Consider the following 18,292-nt stretch of genomic DNA (forward strand, 5'->3'; position numbering starts at 1 on the left):
TGGAACAAAGGCAAGCAGGCCAAAAAGCCTGCTGCTGCCTCTAAGATAGCATGAAGGATCGGCCCCCTATCCGGTAACGGATCTAGTAGGGGGCAGACTTTCACTCTTCGCCCAGGCTTGGGCAAGAGATGTCCAGGATCCCTGGGCGTTGGAAATTATATCCCAGGGATATCTTCTGGACTTCAAAGCTTCCCCTCCAAAAGGGAGATTTCACCTTTCACAATTATTATTGTATGGCTTGTGATGCTTCTGATCACAAATTGCTAAGCCGCAGCATCTTCAATCTGTTTTGGGTGTCTGTTTGGATCATCACCATGGCGACGCTTGTCTAGTTACTATGGTGATGCCTTAGATGACCGATGACGTCATTGGCCGGTGCGGTGGTTTGCCGCTACACGCTGTATGGTAATGATGGGTCCGTTGATCAGCAGCTTCTTATTAGAAACTTGGTTATGTTCAGGTAATCGCTATATAAGGGGAGTTATGGTGTGTGTTATTTATGTCTACGTGGCCTCCATTTGAGAAAGGCTCACATTGGAGCTGAAACGTTATTGCTTAGGGCAATTTTTTGTAATTGGCATTAAAAAAGGCTTGATGTCTACAATCCTCTGTTGTGCCTGCTACTGGCTGAGTAGGGGTCTACATTGATTCTGGATAAAAGTGATAGCAGCGGCGGAGCTTGGCTGCATTGTGTAATGGCCGCATGTTAGTGTAGCTCCTAGGCCCGGACCCCCCAGACTGGCATCAACAATCACAGCACCAGAAGTAAACACCGGACAAACGGAGAAGGAGAACCCCCCACTTCTGGAGATACCAATGAGCTGAAGCAATAAGCGCTAGTTACGGCCAAAAACCCACACCGAAACCCAATGTGGGGGCAGGGCCCTCGCACCAATACACAACCTCCCACACCGCCCGACGCAGGGAAGCAGGGCACAAGGCGACATACAGCACAGATGAATCGCCACTGAAACAGGCACCTTTTGTGGTAGCCGGCATCCAACTGCAGACAGCGCCGGATCAATAGAGAGGCTGTGATGGCTGTGTAGGGTAAGTAGTCTACAGAGCCCATAATAGCTGCTACCTCACATAAGCGGCGGAAAGACAACCCTGTCAGAGCACACCCCATAACTGAAAGTAGCTGGACACTCAAAGCACTTGCACAGAGCAGGACCACCTGTATCACCAACGCGGCTGTGCACTTTATAAAAGTCAGGCCCCACTTAGCTTGAGAACAGCCAATTAAAACTTTATTACCACACTTACTAGAAGTAAGGCCAGGCACTTAAACAGCTGAGGACATAAGTAGTTACCACTCCTATGCACGCAGGGATCAGGAGGCTATAGCTTGATGCAGAAACAAAGTCCTAGAGGCAGGAGAAATTAAGCAGCAATCTTCCTATATACAGCAGACAACACCGCTCAGTAAAAGAATTGGGAATAAATAACCTACAACCCAGGAGCTCATAAACGATATCCAACTACCAACGGCCATTTACCACATAAAGCGCAGTTATAGATCTCTGTAGCACGAATAGAGGTGGAACAAGCAAACCATACTTCAAGTCCTGCCTTGGTAAATAGCTTGTAGCCCCATTTATAGCTCAAAGTGGTTATGCCGGCAAAAAACAACAAAAATTTGAGACACCATCCAAGGCAAAAATGATAAACTAATACCTCAAACCGGCAGAAGCCTCTTCGCCCAAAAAAATGATAAACTAATACCTCAAACCGGCAGAAGCCTCTTCGCCCTGCCCCCCAACTCCAGCCCCTGAGAACATCCCAACAACTGAGACACAAACACATAAAACAGCTGACCATTCTACGGATATAAAAAAAGCTGACCTGCAACTCTTGGCGACTAAAGATGACATAAAAACCGCCATGTCTGATATGCACAACATGTTTAATGAAATGAAAAAAGACATCAAGAAAGTAGACCGCAGAGTTTCAACATTTTTTTTTTTTTTTTTTTTTTTAGCTCTGCTTCTTAGCAAAGAGATCAAACTACAAAAGGATTAAATACATAAGGATATTTGAGTTATTTCAGAAAGGTGGTAGACCTGAACTGTGAATTAGTTTCACTACAGAAATTGAATAGTTAAAGGTGGTAGACCTGAACTGTGAATTAGTTTCACTACAGAAATTGAATAGTTAAAGGTGGTAGACCTGAACTGTGAATTAGTTTCACTACAGAAATTGAATAGTTAAAGGTGGTAGACCTGAACTGTGAATTAGTTTCACTACAGAAATTGAATAGTTAAAGGTTTGAGTTAATTTACATTCTTTTGTATTCTGGTTTTTAGTATTGCAATTAGATAACAATTAGATTGTTTGCATAGGTGAGCAATTAGGAGGGACCCCACCCTATCTTTCTGAGGGTATTTAAAGAGATCTGTTTAGCTCTGCTAAACATTTAGCTCTGCTTCTTAGCAAAGAGATCAAACTACAAAAGGATTAAATACATAAGGATATTTGAGTTATTTCAGGAGTTATTCAGGGTTATTCAGGCTTATTCAGTAGAAAATAATACTTATATTTTTCTTATTGTTAAAGTGTTGCATAGTTTAAAATGTCTCAGATACAGTGCAATGGGTGTTTTGCACTTTTTAATCGTTCTACTTTTTGGAGATTTAGGGGCTGTCCTGTTTGTAAGCAGTTTTCCCTGTTAAGGGAGGAAATAGCTAAACTTCAAGCTAAGGTAAGTAACATACCTGTTACCTCTACAAAGCTGCCTCAGAAAGAAGCCCCTCTACCCCAGAGATCAGCAAGGAGAGGCAGATGGATCACTGTAGGCTCTGGAAGAATTAGAACAGTAGACCAGAAGCATTGCCCACAACCTCTGCCATTGCAAAACTCCTATGCTGCTCTTGCCGAATACACTTGTGATGAGGAGATTGCTGTTTCTGAGCCCTCTGAAGCTGTAACAGGTAATTTAAATCTATTGGCACCTGATTCTCCAGGTAACATAACACAGGAAAGAACTGCAGATGTGTTTTTGAGAAAAAGACTGTTAGTGGGTGACTCTATTTTGAGGAATGTGTATTTAGGTGAAAGTAAAGGAGAAACAAGGGAGGTTAGATGTCTTCCAGGAGCTACTGCTCACAGGGATAGGAATCGTATTTTGAGAATTGTTAAGGCAGCAGGAAAGGGAAGTGAGTTGGATGTGATTGTTCATTTAGGAACAAATGATCTGGCTAGTAATCATGTTGCTGCTGTTCAGAAAGAGTTTTGTGACCTAGGTAATCATTTAGAGACTGTGGCATCAACTCTATCATTTTCTGCTATTTTACCTGTGTATGACCAGGAAGCAGGAAAGATGGAGCGGATAACAACATTTAATTCTTGGTTAGATAAGTGGTGCAGGGAACGAGGATTTGGTTTTATTGGCCATTATAGCTCTGTTTGGAAAGATACTAGGTTATTTAGGAGAGATGGCTTGCATTTGGATGCTAAAGGAACAGAGTATCTGGGAGAGGAGTTCAAATACTTTATTAGAAATCATTTAAACTAATAAAGGGGGGTAGCATTAATATATCCACCTGCCCCCCATAGCATGCCAAAACTGTTAGTCCAAGTAACAATTCTAGAAATTCTAGTAGAAAAATTCTTCGTGCCATGAGCACAAATGCTCGCAGCTTAGGAAATAAATTACCTGAACTCATTTCAATAATGACTAGGGACAACTTGGATTTAGTAGCTATAACAGAAACATGGTACAATGATTTGCATGACTGGGACATAGTCATACCTGGATACAGGTTATTTAAAAAGAACAGAGTAGGAAAGAAAGGTGGAGGAGTTGCTTTGTATGTAAATGAAAATATAAAGGTTACTGAAATTGTAGGAACAAATGATGAGGTGGAAAGTATTTGGGTGACTTTGGAAATTGGAGATAAAAATGTTTTTAGAATAGGGGTTGTATATAGGCCTCCATTGCAGGATGAAAAACTGGACAATCTGTTATTAGATGAAATAACCAAAATGACCATGAAGGGTAAGGTTATAGTACTGGGGGACTTTAATTTGCCAGATATAGACTGGAAGATTCCTTCTGCTAGATCGGCTAGAAGCAGGTATATTCTTGAATCTCTGCTAGGGGAATCACTTGAACAATTAGTCAAGGAACCAACTCGTAAGGAAGCTATATTAGATCTAATACTTACAAACAGTGATACAGTTTCAGATGTGTCTGTAGGTGAGAACTTAGGATCCAGTGATCATCAATCTGTTTGGTTTAGTATTCATGTTCAGGAACTGTACACCCAGACTAAAACAAAAGTTTTAGACTTTAGGACGGCAGATTTTTCATTAATGGGAGAATACCTAAAAAACTATTTAAAGGGGAAAAATCTTATTACAGGGGTTCAAGAACAGTGGGAATTTGTGAAAGGTGCCATTTTAGATGCAACCGCACACTGTATTAGACATGTCTGTAAAAGTAAAAGAAAGCGGAAACCAATTTGGTTTTCCAAAGAAGTAGCACATGCTGTAAAGACAAAAAAGATAGCTTATAAAAATTACAGACACACACAAGCAGATGATGATATGAAAATATGGAGACTCCAACAAAAAAAGACTAAGCAGTTAATTAGGAAGGTTAAAGCTGATGCAGAAGAGAAGATAGCACAGTCAGTAAAACATGGGGACAAAACATTCTTTAGATATATCAGTGAAAGAAGAAAAAATAAGGTAGGAATAGTAAAATTGAAATCAGTTGATGGTAGAATAATAGAAGGAGATAAGCAGATTGCAGACTGTCTCAATGATTACTTCTGTTCTGTTTTCACTAAAGATTGTGAAGATACAATGTCTACATTAAGGGATGCTATGCAAAATAGAAACAAGCTTAACAGTAATCTTTTTACAGAGGATGAGGTTTTGTTAGCATTATCAAAAATAAATGTTACAAAGGCAGTGGGTCCTGATAATATTCATCCAAGGGTTTTAAAAGAACTTCGTTCAGTGCTAACTGTCCCATTAACTGATCTGTTTAATCAGTCACTATTAACAGGAGCTGTCCCAGATGATTGGAGAATAGCAAATGTAATACCTCTTCATAAAAAGGGCAGTAGAGAAGAATCTGGCAACTACAGGCCAGTTAGTTTAACTTCAGTAGTAGGGAAATTAATGGAAAGCCTCTTAAAGGAAAGAATTATGACTTACATAAAGACAAACAATTTAGAGGACCAAAATCAGCATGGTTTTACTTCAGGGAGATCATGTCAGACTAATCTAATTGACTTCTTTGATTATGTAACAAAAGTATTAGACAAGGGAGGAGCAGTTGATGTAGCATATCTAGATTTCAGCAAAGCATTTGACACCGTCCCACACAATAAACTTATTCACAAACTATATCTCCTTGGTCTAGATTCAAAAATTGTGAACTGGGTGGAATGCTGGCTTAAGGACAGAAAACAAAGTGTCTTAGTAAATGGAGTTCATTCAGCAGAGGGGGCTGTTACTAGTGGTGTTCCTCAGGGGTCAGTTCTGGGGCCTGTTTTGTTTAACATATTTATCTGCGATATCAGCAAAGGGCTACAGGGGAAAGTATGTCTCTTTGCAGATGATACAAAAATTTGCAACAGAGTGGATGTTCCAGGGGGGGTAGACAAAATGAGAAGTGATATACAACAATTGGAGGATTGGACAAACGACTGGGATCTAAAGTTTAACACAGCAAAGTGTAAAATAATGCATTTAGGGAAGAAAAATCCAAATGTTAATTACAGACTCAATGACACTTTACTGACTGTTACAGACGAGGAACAGGACTTGGGAATTATTATTTCAGATGATTTAAAACTTAGTAAACAATGTAGTAAGGCAGCGAGTAAGGCTAGCAGAATGCTTGGATGTATTGGTAGAGGTATTTGCAGCAGAAATAGTAAGGTTCTTATGCCACTTTATAGATCATTAGTTAGGCCTCATCTTGAGTATTGTGTGCAGTTCTGGAGGCCATATCTTCAGAAGGATATTAACAAACTTGAATCTGTGCAAAGGAGGGCTACCAAAATGGTACATGGTCTAAAAAATAAAACTTACCAGGATAGGCTCAATGACCTAAATATGTATAGCTTAGAGGAGAGAAGGGAAAGAGGTGATATGATAGCAACTTTCAAGTACATTAAAGGGTTTAGTAAAACTGAGGCTGTGGGTATTTTACATAAAATGGAAAATTCAAGAACAAGGGGTCATGAGCTCAAGCTAAAGGGTAGTAGATTCAGGAGTAATTTGAGGAAGCACTTCTTTACAGAAAGAGTGATTGATTTATGGAATAAACTTCCTCAAGAGGTAGTAGCAACAAACACTGTGGGGGACTTTAAAAATGCATGGGACAAGCATAGGGCTATCCTACGAACTAGATAAGTTTATACTGTTAGGTAAGGTGGGGCAGACTTGCTGGGCCTATGGCTCTTATCTGCCGTCAATATCTATGTTTCTATGTTTCTATTAGAAGAAAGTGATAACACTGCCACCCAAGACATTCAACACCTCTCACAACTAACATATAAGCATATAAGAAACCATTCATAACCTTATGGAAAAAGTAGAAGACCTTGACAACAGAGGGCGCAGGAATAACCTGCGTATAAGAGGTGTACCTGAAACCGTCCAACCCACTGCAATTCAAGGATATCTACAAGACCTCTTTAGGGTCATAAAAGGCACAAGCAACTCACCAAACATTGTTATGGAACGAGCCCATAGAGCACTCAGAGCCAAACCACCTGCAAAAGCTCTGCACGTGATATCGTAAAATTCCTCAACTACCTGGATAAGGAAGAGATATTGCGACATGCAAGACAAAAGCACCAAATCACGCACGTGGGCTTCCCAATCCAAATCTTTACAGCTTTAAGCCCTACCACTTTACAAAAATGCAGAGACTTACAATTCATAACAATAGTGCTAAGATCCCAAAAGATACCATATAGATGGGGCTTCCCAGTAAGCCTGACAGCAATGAGAGGAGACAAGATGACCATCTTCCACAACCTAGACGACCTGCCATCATTTTGTGAAGCTCTACAGATTTAAATCGCACCTCACACTGATACTCTAAACACAACAAGAGCTAAAGCAACAGTGGTCCAGCACACAGAAGAGCAAAGTTCTACTTTATCCTAAACACTGGACCTCCAACAACAACCCAACAACCAAAGCAGACAGCCCTGTCACTGGACCTAGACAAATACAGTAGAGTACTTAGTGTACAGAGAACAAGCTAACCATCGCACCGGACAGATGAGTATACCATTCAAATGTGGCCTCATGCGAACTTTAGTAATGGTTGTGTAGTATTGAAAGACTTCTTATATTACCTTCTCTAACCTTTCTCTTTTCTTTTCCACTAGAAAGTCAACAAATTATTTGAAATTTTATACCTCACATAATGTAGATTTATACAAAATGTTACCAACACCATCTACGTTACATCATGAAAACACTAACACGTACCTCAGATATTAGCATAGATACAAAGCGCCTCAGGTACGACTGTGCTCTACGGGACGCTGTGCTAAATATGAATGGGGGAGGCTAGCTTGTACACTCTTTGCTAATTAAATGGATGCCACTCTGGGGGAGAAGGACACTACTACCCTCAGTTGCCGCACTCAGCTTTGTATTTGATTTTGTTCACTTTTGCACGTTTAAGTTATATTTAGCACTGTTGCTTAGTGAAATAGGAGATATCCTAAAATTAAGTTCATATTGCAATCTATTGTTATATTTATTGTTTTATTTTGTTTCCCTTCCCTTGTACCCCACTCTTTTTCCTTGTACTGCTTGAAAAGTGTAAATGTTTTTGAAGTTATTGACATTGCAGTCACCAACTCCGGCTGTCAAAACAAAAAATAAAATTTCTGTAATAAGCACAATACACATCCCCATTCTGCCCCTTATACCAGCAAATCACCTTAAAATGCATAGACCACCATCAACGCACTCATTAAATATTATCACTATCAATGTTAAAGGCTTTAACATACCCCAAAAAAGGTCTATAATTCTTAACGACCTACAAAAAGGAGCGATTATCTTCATCAAGGTGACACATTTTAAAAAGGGTAGGGAACCCAGATGGAAACACCACAAATATACCACAGCATACTTTTCATCCAATCCCTCCAAGAAGAGTGGAGTAGGTATTCTAATTAGAAACGACATACCCTTAGAAACTTTACACATAGAGAAAGATACAGAAGGGAGAATACTCATAACAGGTTTACTCTATGGACGGCCCATTACCTTAGTGAACGCATATTTTCCCAACAAACAACAGCACATAATTATGCGCAAACTCTCTAACAAAATATTGGACCATGCTAAAGGCACATTAATAGTTGGAGGAGACTTTAATGTCCCTCTTGATCCAGATATGGATACATCAGAAAGTATCACTAATGTCTTAAAAAGAGATATAAAAAACATTAACGCCCAAATCCAATCTCTAGCCCTTCATAATGCCTGGTGCACACTTCACCTATCCATCAGGGACTTTACTTTTTATTCCCATCCACACAAAGTATACTTCCGTATTGATTTTATATTGACTGACTCCATGGGCCTAGCACTTATAAAAACATAACAATACTAACTAAAACATGGTCGGCTCATGCTCCAGTCTCCTGTCAGATTGAATGGCCTGATACCCCTACAATCCCTTTTATATGGAGACTAGACAATAGTCTTTTAGAACACCTGGTAATTAAACCCAGCATAGAAAAAACCTTGATAGAATACTTCCTCATCAATACCTCACCCGAGATAGATTGGACAACCATATGGGAGACGCATAAATGTGTCTTACGAAGAGAAATTTTAAAACATAAGGCCAACTTGGTAAGACAGAACAGACTTAAATATGAATCCCTCCTAAAAAACGTGCAACATTTAGAGCAAACTCATAAAACTGACCCAAAAAATACTGACCTCAACGCTCGCCTCAACCAAACCAGGAGAGAGCTAAACACATTCCTCCAACAAAAATAACAGAAAAGAGCTCTGTTATTACAACAAAAATACTATGACCAAGGCAATAAAGCAGGCAAATTGTTAGCCAGATCACTTAAGAGCAAGCAATTAAAATCACACATACACCACCTCAAATCTGGAATAGGCCAGAATGAACATGACAGTATCTCTCTGGTAGAGATATTCCGTTCATACTACTCTTCATTATACAATATTACAGATGATGAAAATAACACTGAAGGGATAGACTGTAAGAATAGGGCCATTGTGAAATACCTTGAAAAGATAAATCTACCCAAATTAGATGACAATCAATCACAAAAACTGGACCAACCTATCAGCGTGACAGAAATACAGGGAGTGCAGAATTATTAGGCAAGTTGTATTTTTGAGGATTAATTTTATTATTGAACAACAACCATGTACTCAATGAACCCAAAAAACTCATTAATATCAAAGCTGAATAGTTTTGGAAGTAGATTTTAGTTTGTTTTTAGTTATAGCTATTTTAGGGGGATATCTGTGTGTGCAGGTGACTATTACTGTGCATAATTATTAGGCAACTTAACAAAAAACAAATATATACCCATTTCAATTATTTATTTTTACCAGTGAAACCAATATAACATCTCAACATTCACAAATATACATTTCTGACATTCAAAAACAAAACAAAAACAAATCAGTGACCAATATAGCCACCTTTCTTTGCAAGGACACTCAAAAGCCTGCCATCCATGGATTCTGTCAGTGTTTTGATCTGTTCACCATCAACATTGCGTGCAGCAGCAACCACAGCCTCCCAGACACTGTTCAGAGAGGTGTACTGTTTTCCCTCCTTGTAAATCTCACATTTGATGATGGACCACAGGTTCTCAATGGGGTTCAGATCAGGTGAACAAGGAGGCCATGTCATTAGATTTTCTTCTTTTATACCCTTTCTTGCCAGCCACGCTGTGGAGTACTTGGACGCGTGTGATGGAGCATTGTCCTGCATGAAAATCATGTTTTTCTTGAAGGATGCAGACTTCTTCCTGTACCACTGCTTGAAGAAGGTGTCTTCCAGAAACTGGCAGTAGGACTGGGAGTTGAGCTTGACTCCATCCTCAACCTGAAAAGGCCCCACAAGCTCATCTTTGATGATACCAGCCCATACCAGTACTCCACCTCCACCTTGCTGGCGTCTGAGACGGACTGGAGCTCTCTGCCCTTTACCAATCCAGCCACGGGCCCATCCATCTGGCCCATCAAGACTCACTCTCATTTCATCAGTCCATAAAACCTTAGAAAAATCAGTCTTGAGATATTTCTTGGCCCAGTCTTGACGTTTCAGCTTGTGTGTCTTGTTCAGTGGTGGTCGTCTTTCAGCCTTTCTTACCTTGGCCATGTCTCTGAGTATTGCACACCTTGTGCTTTTGGGCACTCCAGTGATGTTGCAGCTCTGAAATATGGCCAAATTGGTGGCAAGTGGCATCTTGGCAGCTGCACGCTTGACTTTTCTCAGTTCATGGGCAGTTATTTTGCGCCTTGGTTTTTCCACACGCTTCTTGCGACCCTGTTGACTATTTTGAATGAAACGCTTGATTGTTCGATGATCACGCTTCAGAAGCTTTGCAATTTTAAGAGTGCTGCATCCCTCTGCAAGATTTCACTATTTTTGACTTTTCTGAGCCTGTCAAGTCCTTCTTTTGACCCATTTTGCCAAAGGAAAGGAAGTTGCCTAATAATTATGCACACCTGATATAGGGTGTTGATGTCATTAGACCACACCCCTTCTCAGTACAGAGATGCACATCACCTAATATGCTTAATTGGTAGTAGGCTTTCCAGCCTATACAGCTTGGAGTAAGACAACATGCATAAAGAGGATGATGTGGTCAAAATACTCCATTTGCCTAATAATTCTGCACTCCCTGTAAAGGCAGCAATTAAATCACTTCCCATAGGAAAAAGTCTGGGACCAGATGGTTTCGGAACTAAATATTACAAAAAATGTGCCCATATCCTTGCCCCAAAGCTTGCAAGCCAATTTGATTCCCTCAAGGTGTCGGGAGGCTTCCCCAGATTAATGCTAGAAGCGCATATCACTGTCCTCCTGAAGCCCGGTAAGACCCCTGATGTCCCAGAGAACTTCAGACCCATATCCCTCTTAAACACTGATATAAAGATATTTGCAAGAATAATGGCTGATAGACTGAATCCCTTGCTCCCTAGGTTAATAGCACCTGACCAAGTAAGCTTCATTCCTGGCAGTGAAGCCAGAGACAACACCCTGAATATTTTACAATTAATGTCCCTAGCACGTAACTCCCACCAAGCCATGGCCCTTATTTTGACGGATGCCGAAAAGGCCTTTGACAGGGTGGATTGGGATTTTCTCACAGCCACTCTGTACAAAATGAACATGGGCAATACATTTATAGACAACATTTTCTCGCTCTATGCTAACCCCACGGCCAAGGTCAAAACCAACTCTGTCCTTTCTGACTCTTTCAAAATTAGAAACGGCACACGATAGGGATGCCCGTTGTCGCCTATACTATTCGCCTTATCAATCGAGGTGCTTGCATGCAAAATTAGATCTGATCCTAGAATTAAAGGCATAATCACGCAGGCAAACGAATACAAACTAGCAATGTATGCGGATTACATTTTGCTCACCCTGACAGACCTCGAAAAATCATTACCGACTCTTTTAAGTACAATCACAGACTATGGCAAAGTATCAAACTTCCACCTTAATTTAAGCAAATCAGAGCTATTAAATATAAACATTCCGCCACACGACATTGCCAAAGTACTAGATCCATGCCCCTTACGCATCCAACAAACACACCTGAAATACCTGGGAATACTCCTGACAAAAAGCCCCCAAGATCTATTCCAAGCAAATTATAGATTATTACTAAATAGCATTGTAAGAGAGCTCTCTAGCTGGAAGAGTAGACCATGGTCTTGGATAGGGAGAGTGCATGTAGTTAAAATGAACGTTCTCCCTCGCATACTATACGTCTTGCATACGTTGCCCATATTTTTGCCTAAAGACTACCTTAACCAACTACCGGGCAACATCGAAAAATTTATATGGAATGGAATTAAACCAAGAATTCCTAAAAGAACTCTATACTTGCCCAAGGAGAGAGGGGGGCTGGGACTCCCAGATATAACAAGATATAGGATGGCCACACTGTTCCAGAAAATAATAGATTGGAGTCACAATTCAAATAATAAACAGTGGGTCCGATTAGACAGATAAATATTACAAATAGATAACATCGGATGGTTGGGTTGGACTCATCCAAAACACAGGCCAGGTAAGATACGGGATTACCCACTGCTATTTGAGCTTGTATCGAAATGGGATTCAACATTGAACACTAGCATACACATCACAACAAGGCCTGCACCCTTGACCCCAATCATCAATAACCCTGACCTTACTATCTTACCAAAACCTAAAATAGATCCCGCAAATCCCCCACAACTAAGAGACTACATACTAAAGAGTATTGTCCCGGGAGGGAAGCTCCTATCATATCAAGAAGTAACAAACAAAATGGGCAATAGCCCAATGTCATGGTTCACCCACGCACAAATAACTCATTATCTCAACACTCACAATCAAAAACACAACATGTCACACCAGTTAACCACCTTCGAGAACGCACTACCTCTGACATACTATCTCATCACTATACAAGATCCTGGTAGATGATACACCGGATTCCCTTCCATCATACTGTCATAAATGGCCAACAGACCTAGGTCTCGGCATCACTCCCAAAGATTGGTCAAGGATATTCCAACATCATAAGAAAGCATCAGTAATGGAAAAAATCCAAGAAATGAACTACAAATTTCTCTCACGCTGGTACCTTACACCCATACGCCTTCAAAAGATATACAAACACGCCAACAATCACTGTTGGAGGGGATGCGGGGAGACAGCTGACATGCTCCACATATGGTGGAGTTATGACAGGTTGGCCACATTCTGGAATGAGGTGGTAGCACACATCAACAAAACTCAACAAACAATACTGCTGTTTCATAAACTCCCAAATACCAGGGATGAAATAAAGCAATCACTTCTCTATATAATGATAAACAGTGCTAAGATAATGATACCTCAGAAATAGAAATCCTCTGAAGTACCGGACATTTCTTCATGGAAGCAACAAGTAGAAAATCTGCTTATCTTGGAAAGATGTAAGCAAGGAAGGAAATGGTTGTCACTAAAGTCCGTGTGTAGTATAGTAAACCAAGCCTGGCACCGGGACTTAATATAACACAAACACCCCCAAAGAATTGTATAGTGAGCCAAAGTAGAGAGGTGTACCTGTAGCACCGAAGTGAGAAAGTCCTTGTGAAAACGGAACAACATCCGATGGCAGCGTGTCTGCCGACTTCTCTTCCTTCCGCCTCTCGCAAAACCCGGTCTGCAGCTCGATACGCGTCACCGCGTGACGTAGGAGAAAGGGGGTGTGTGCGAAAGTCAGCGTACGGCATTTAGCCGAAACATGTAAGCCACTGGTGCTACGCTCTTTCTACTCCTCTCCAAGGCTGTTGTTGGGACCGAGTGAGCTGCGTCTCACAAGAATTTCCGTTTTAAACGTTTATAATAAAGGACTGTTTTTACAATATTCACCTGGGACTCCACTTCTTCATTTGTGATATCTTGGAAAGATACCACTTCGTTAGAGCAGGTAATATAGACACACATGAAAACATGACAATTAGATGGAATGCAAACAAGGATAGTTAATATCACCACTTATTTACCCACCCTTCTCCTTGTTAACGAGGGAGCAGTTCCCCCCCACTGTAGCAACTAACTCAGTTTAGATGAAACACTGATGTAACTAGTACGTACAAAGACCACTGGAGTAGGAGATACTATACACACTATACTACACGGGTTTCCTTTAAGTCCTTTCCCCCCTATTGGCTTAATCTATAACTACAGATTTGCTTTAGTTATTCTGGAATACAATATATCAAATAAATGATATATTTCAACCTTTATTAGCAGTTTAGGGATATGTATGTTTTATCATAATTATACAATACTTTTGAAAGCGAACTGTATATCTTATGTATCAGTTGACCACTGGTTCAGAGCCTGAATTATCACCTACATGACTTTCCCAATGGCCCAAGAGACGCCAATTCTATGATTAATGGCCTCAAATAGTGGATATGCAGCACCAGAACGACAGAGACAATACAGGAATGATGCAATAGATTTTAAATATAGGCTAATTAAGCAATGTAAGATCTACCATTGCGTGTACAACTCTCGCAATATGTTTTGTATCTTTTATCTACTATGTATACTTGAATATGTTTCAATAAAGCTTTTTGAAAAGAAAAAAAAAAGTGATAGCAGCGCACCAGGAGGTTGCAATTATTGGTGTGTGCCGTTTCCCAGGTGGTGAGTCTTTATATATATATAAATCTATCTATCTATCTATCTTATATATATATATATATATATATATATATATACATATATATATACATACACATCTTGTCATTGGCTTGCACAATGTGTTTGACAAGTTCCCAGTAGTGCATTGCTGTGGCTGCAACAAAGAATACCAAGGGAATAGAGCAAATTTGATAATAGAAGTATAATCTATGCTTTATCTGAATCATGAAAGAACATTTTTATGTTTCATGTCCCTTTAAATCCTTTATTTCCATAGCATATTCATGTGTTTTGTAATGCAAACTACCAAGCAATAATCATTTACTTTAGATGTAAAAAGCTCTAAATTTTAAAGTAGTATTTTTGATTGCGCTCAAGCAATAATAATAGTCTACTTTAGATGAACAAAAGGCTAAATTCTCAAATAGAAACAAAGAATTTAAATGTCAGATAAGAGTCATAGGCCCAGCAAGTCTGCCCAATATTTCTTAAAGTATAAACTTATCTAGTTGGTAGGATAGCCTTATCCAAGAGTCAACAAATCTATTGAAAATGTATGAGCCAGTAAGAATATTTAGGAGACACATACTTTTAGCATCCAAACAGTGATATTTGTATATAGATAATGTGGAGAGTAACCCAAAAGGTTAGGAGCCAGGTATAAAATTTTAGGAGCCAGTGGCTCCCTGGCTCCTGGGTTTGTCGAGCCATGCCTTATGCTTATCCCAGGCATTATTAAAGTCCCGCAAGTGTTAGTCATTACCACCTCTTATGGAAGTTTATACTTATAAGTGTAGTGAGTGCGCTAATAGTATATGAGATGCTAAAAAACTTTCGGTGACATTAGGATCTTTAGTTAGCATTTTTACCCATCCACTTATAATAAAAGATTTACATTCGCCTAGATTATGAGTTTTGCGCTAAAGAGGGTGCAAAAATAATGCGTTATGGTGCGTTAAGCTCCATACCGCACAAAAGCTGAGGGCTGATTTGACGTGCTCATGTACGCTTTCCCCCATAGACATTAAAAAAAAACTAGCACCTGATGTGCGGAATGGCTATTGCTATAACGCAACCCCATTGATGTCTATGAGGGAAGGAAAGTTACGTTTAAACCTAACACCCTAACATAAACTCCTTGTCTAAACATCCCTAATCCGTCTCCCCCGACATTGCCAAAACATTTTTGTTGCAAAAAATCCATAACTACTGGTTTCAGATGGCGTTATGGATCGTGTCGATATAGGCTGTAACGCAAGCATTTTAGCCGGACCGCACAACCTGTAATACGGGCGCTATGAAATTCCACACTCATTTTTTTGAGTGCGGAATAGACGTTGCGTTACAGGCTAAAATGCTTGCGGTATAGCTATACCGCCGCGACTTGTAATATGCATTCCTGGCTATTCCAGCGTAATGGCCATTTTTGTTAGCGTTAAAAGCCGTAGCGCAAAACTCGTAATCTAGGTGATTATTTTTTGTGCGAGACCAAGCACAAGATAACACACCTTGCGCTATTGATCGTCCTCCACTTGTAAGCTAGCGCTATCTGTTTTCACTCAATTTTATTTGTTACGTTTTCAATTCTATAGATACTGATTTAATAAACCAAGCATGCAGCTTCAAACTTGTTTTTCAGAATTGCTTTGGGCTCTTCTATATTTTAGAATCTCTGTTAATATAGTTAAAGGGACATTAAAATCTGCTATCATGCAAATTAACAAGCATTGATTAAACATGTTAAAATATTTTTTTCTGAAAAAAAAGGTTATATAAAAACTATTTACAATTATTTTGAAGCTAATGGGAAGTTTATCTTTGTGCACAAGCCATGCAAATATAATGCTCATTGGTTAATAAGGATGTCTCACACTGTCAATTGGTTGACAGTGACACATGACAAAAGTTTTATTCAGGACTGCATTCATTAAAAAAAAAAAAAAACATAAAACTGTAATACTTTGCAGACTAAAATTTAAAAAATTACATTAATGCCCCTTTAAAAACAAGCATGCACATTATTAAGCAGAAAACCACAAATTAGTTGATTTCCTGACTTGGCCATGATCAACAAATAAAAACTTATTTGACTCATTATATCCTCAAGCTTATCTCCTGATTTATTGTGGTTTGGTGTCTTAAAAAGTCCCAGAGTTAATTATTCAACCGTGCAAAATTCTTCAATCAGCTCTTCCAACCTGTAGGCATGTTAAAGCCCTCTGCCAGTGGATAGCAAAAAAGGCATTGATTTGACGAACCACTCCCACAGTCAGCTGTCAATCTCTAGGAAAAGTAATGCATTTACTTGTGCTCATACATGCCAATACTAGAGGATGTGTTAATAATTATAATTATTAAGTTGGCAGCTTTATTGCCATCTGCAGAATTTTATCCAATAGTAGCCAACATGAAAAAAGAAACCAAGGTAATCATAAACTATATTATTAAAAAAGTAATATTTATTGCTAATTTATATTTTTTAACAAAAATATATGTACCCCTTTTTTAAACATCTCCTTTAGGGGATTAGTGCACAATCTTCCATAAGGATGTATTACTTTTATAAGATAGTAGGAGTTCCAAAGCCATACATGTTTGAAAGGACATTAAACGCTAAATACATTTTATAAGCATAGTATTGAGCTTACTTCCCGCCTCCCTCTAGTCATGGGTGCCGCCATGTTCAAGTTTATCTTTCACTAAATTCCAGTACTAACCTGTTTGCACATGTGTAGCAACTCTCCATCAGATACCTGCAGTGTAACCTAGGTTTCATAATGGCAGCACGCAGGATTAGAGGGAGGTGCATGAAATGTATTTTTGTAGTGTTTAGTGTCCCTTTAAACTACAGTCAACTAGGTGGAGGCAAAACACCCAACATACTAGATCTTGTAATCCCTCCCACTGCCCTGTACAACTCCAGCACTTTTCTTAAAACTTGTACCGTCTTTTACATTTACTATGATTGATTTCTGCACACACCAGAATTGCCAGTCCTTGCAGTTCCATCCACTCTGTTATTACTGAGTTTATGGCTGTCATGACTCCAGCAATTAAATAAATATGCATGCTTCACAGGTCTTTAGCTCATCAGCGACGTCCCTCAGGAGCAAAATTTCTTCTGCTGTGGAACAATTCTCAGAAACTCAGGATCCCATTGCTGAAGAATTAGGAGATGTGTCCTTTAATACACGCTCTAAGTTTTTCTGGCTTTAGAAAGTAAAGGATCCTTCTACTACCTCTGCAAGGTTGCAGATATGGGAAATCATCCCTAAGGAGGATTGAGTAATATGAACACTTGCCAGGTTCATAATTTAGAGTATAGCACCTCATTCAAGGATCCCCTGGACAGAAAGCTTGAAGGCTTTCACAGATGATCCTTTAAACTGATGGGCTTTATGTTTAGACCAACTGTCAGTGTATCTTGTGTTGTGGCAGCTACTGCAGGCTGGTGTGACAACCTTTTAAACCTTATTGCTGAGGAAGCATCCCTGGAAGAAATTCAGGATCTCTTGAAATTGGTAATGACTGCAAACAGCTTTGTTTGTGACACAGCTGTAGAAATTACTTGCATTAATGCAAAACGTTATGGTCAGCAGACATGCTTTCTACGAGCAGACTCATATATCTTCCCTTTCAAGGGAAAGTTTTGTTTGGATAAGGGTCACTGGAGGTAAGGGAGATTTCCTGCCACAAGATAAAAAATCTAAAGGCAGGATTAGGTCCGCTGGACGTTATTGCTTCTTTCATCAGTCTAAGAACCAAAGGGCCTCTTGGAAGCCCAGATCTTCATGGTCTAAGTGCAAACATTTAAAGGAGCCTGCTCCTGTCTGCATGAATGTGTGGCCCCCAAGTCCCAGGAGGCCTAGAAGTAGTCAG

This window comes from Bombina bombina, chromosome 2 (genome assembly GCF_027579735.1).
Source record: "Bombina bombina isolate aBomBom1 chromosome 2, aBomBom1.pri, whole genome shotgun sequence".
NCBI classification, from domain to species: Eukaryota; Metazoa; Chordata; class Amphibia; order Anura; family Bombinatoridae; genus Bombina; species Bombina bombina.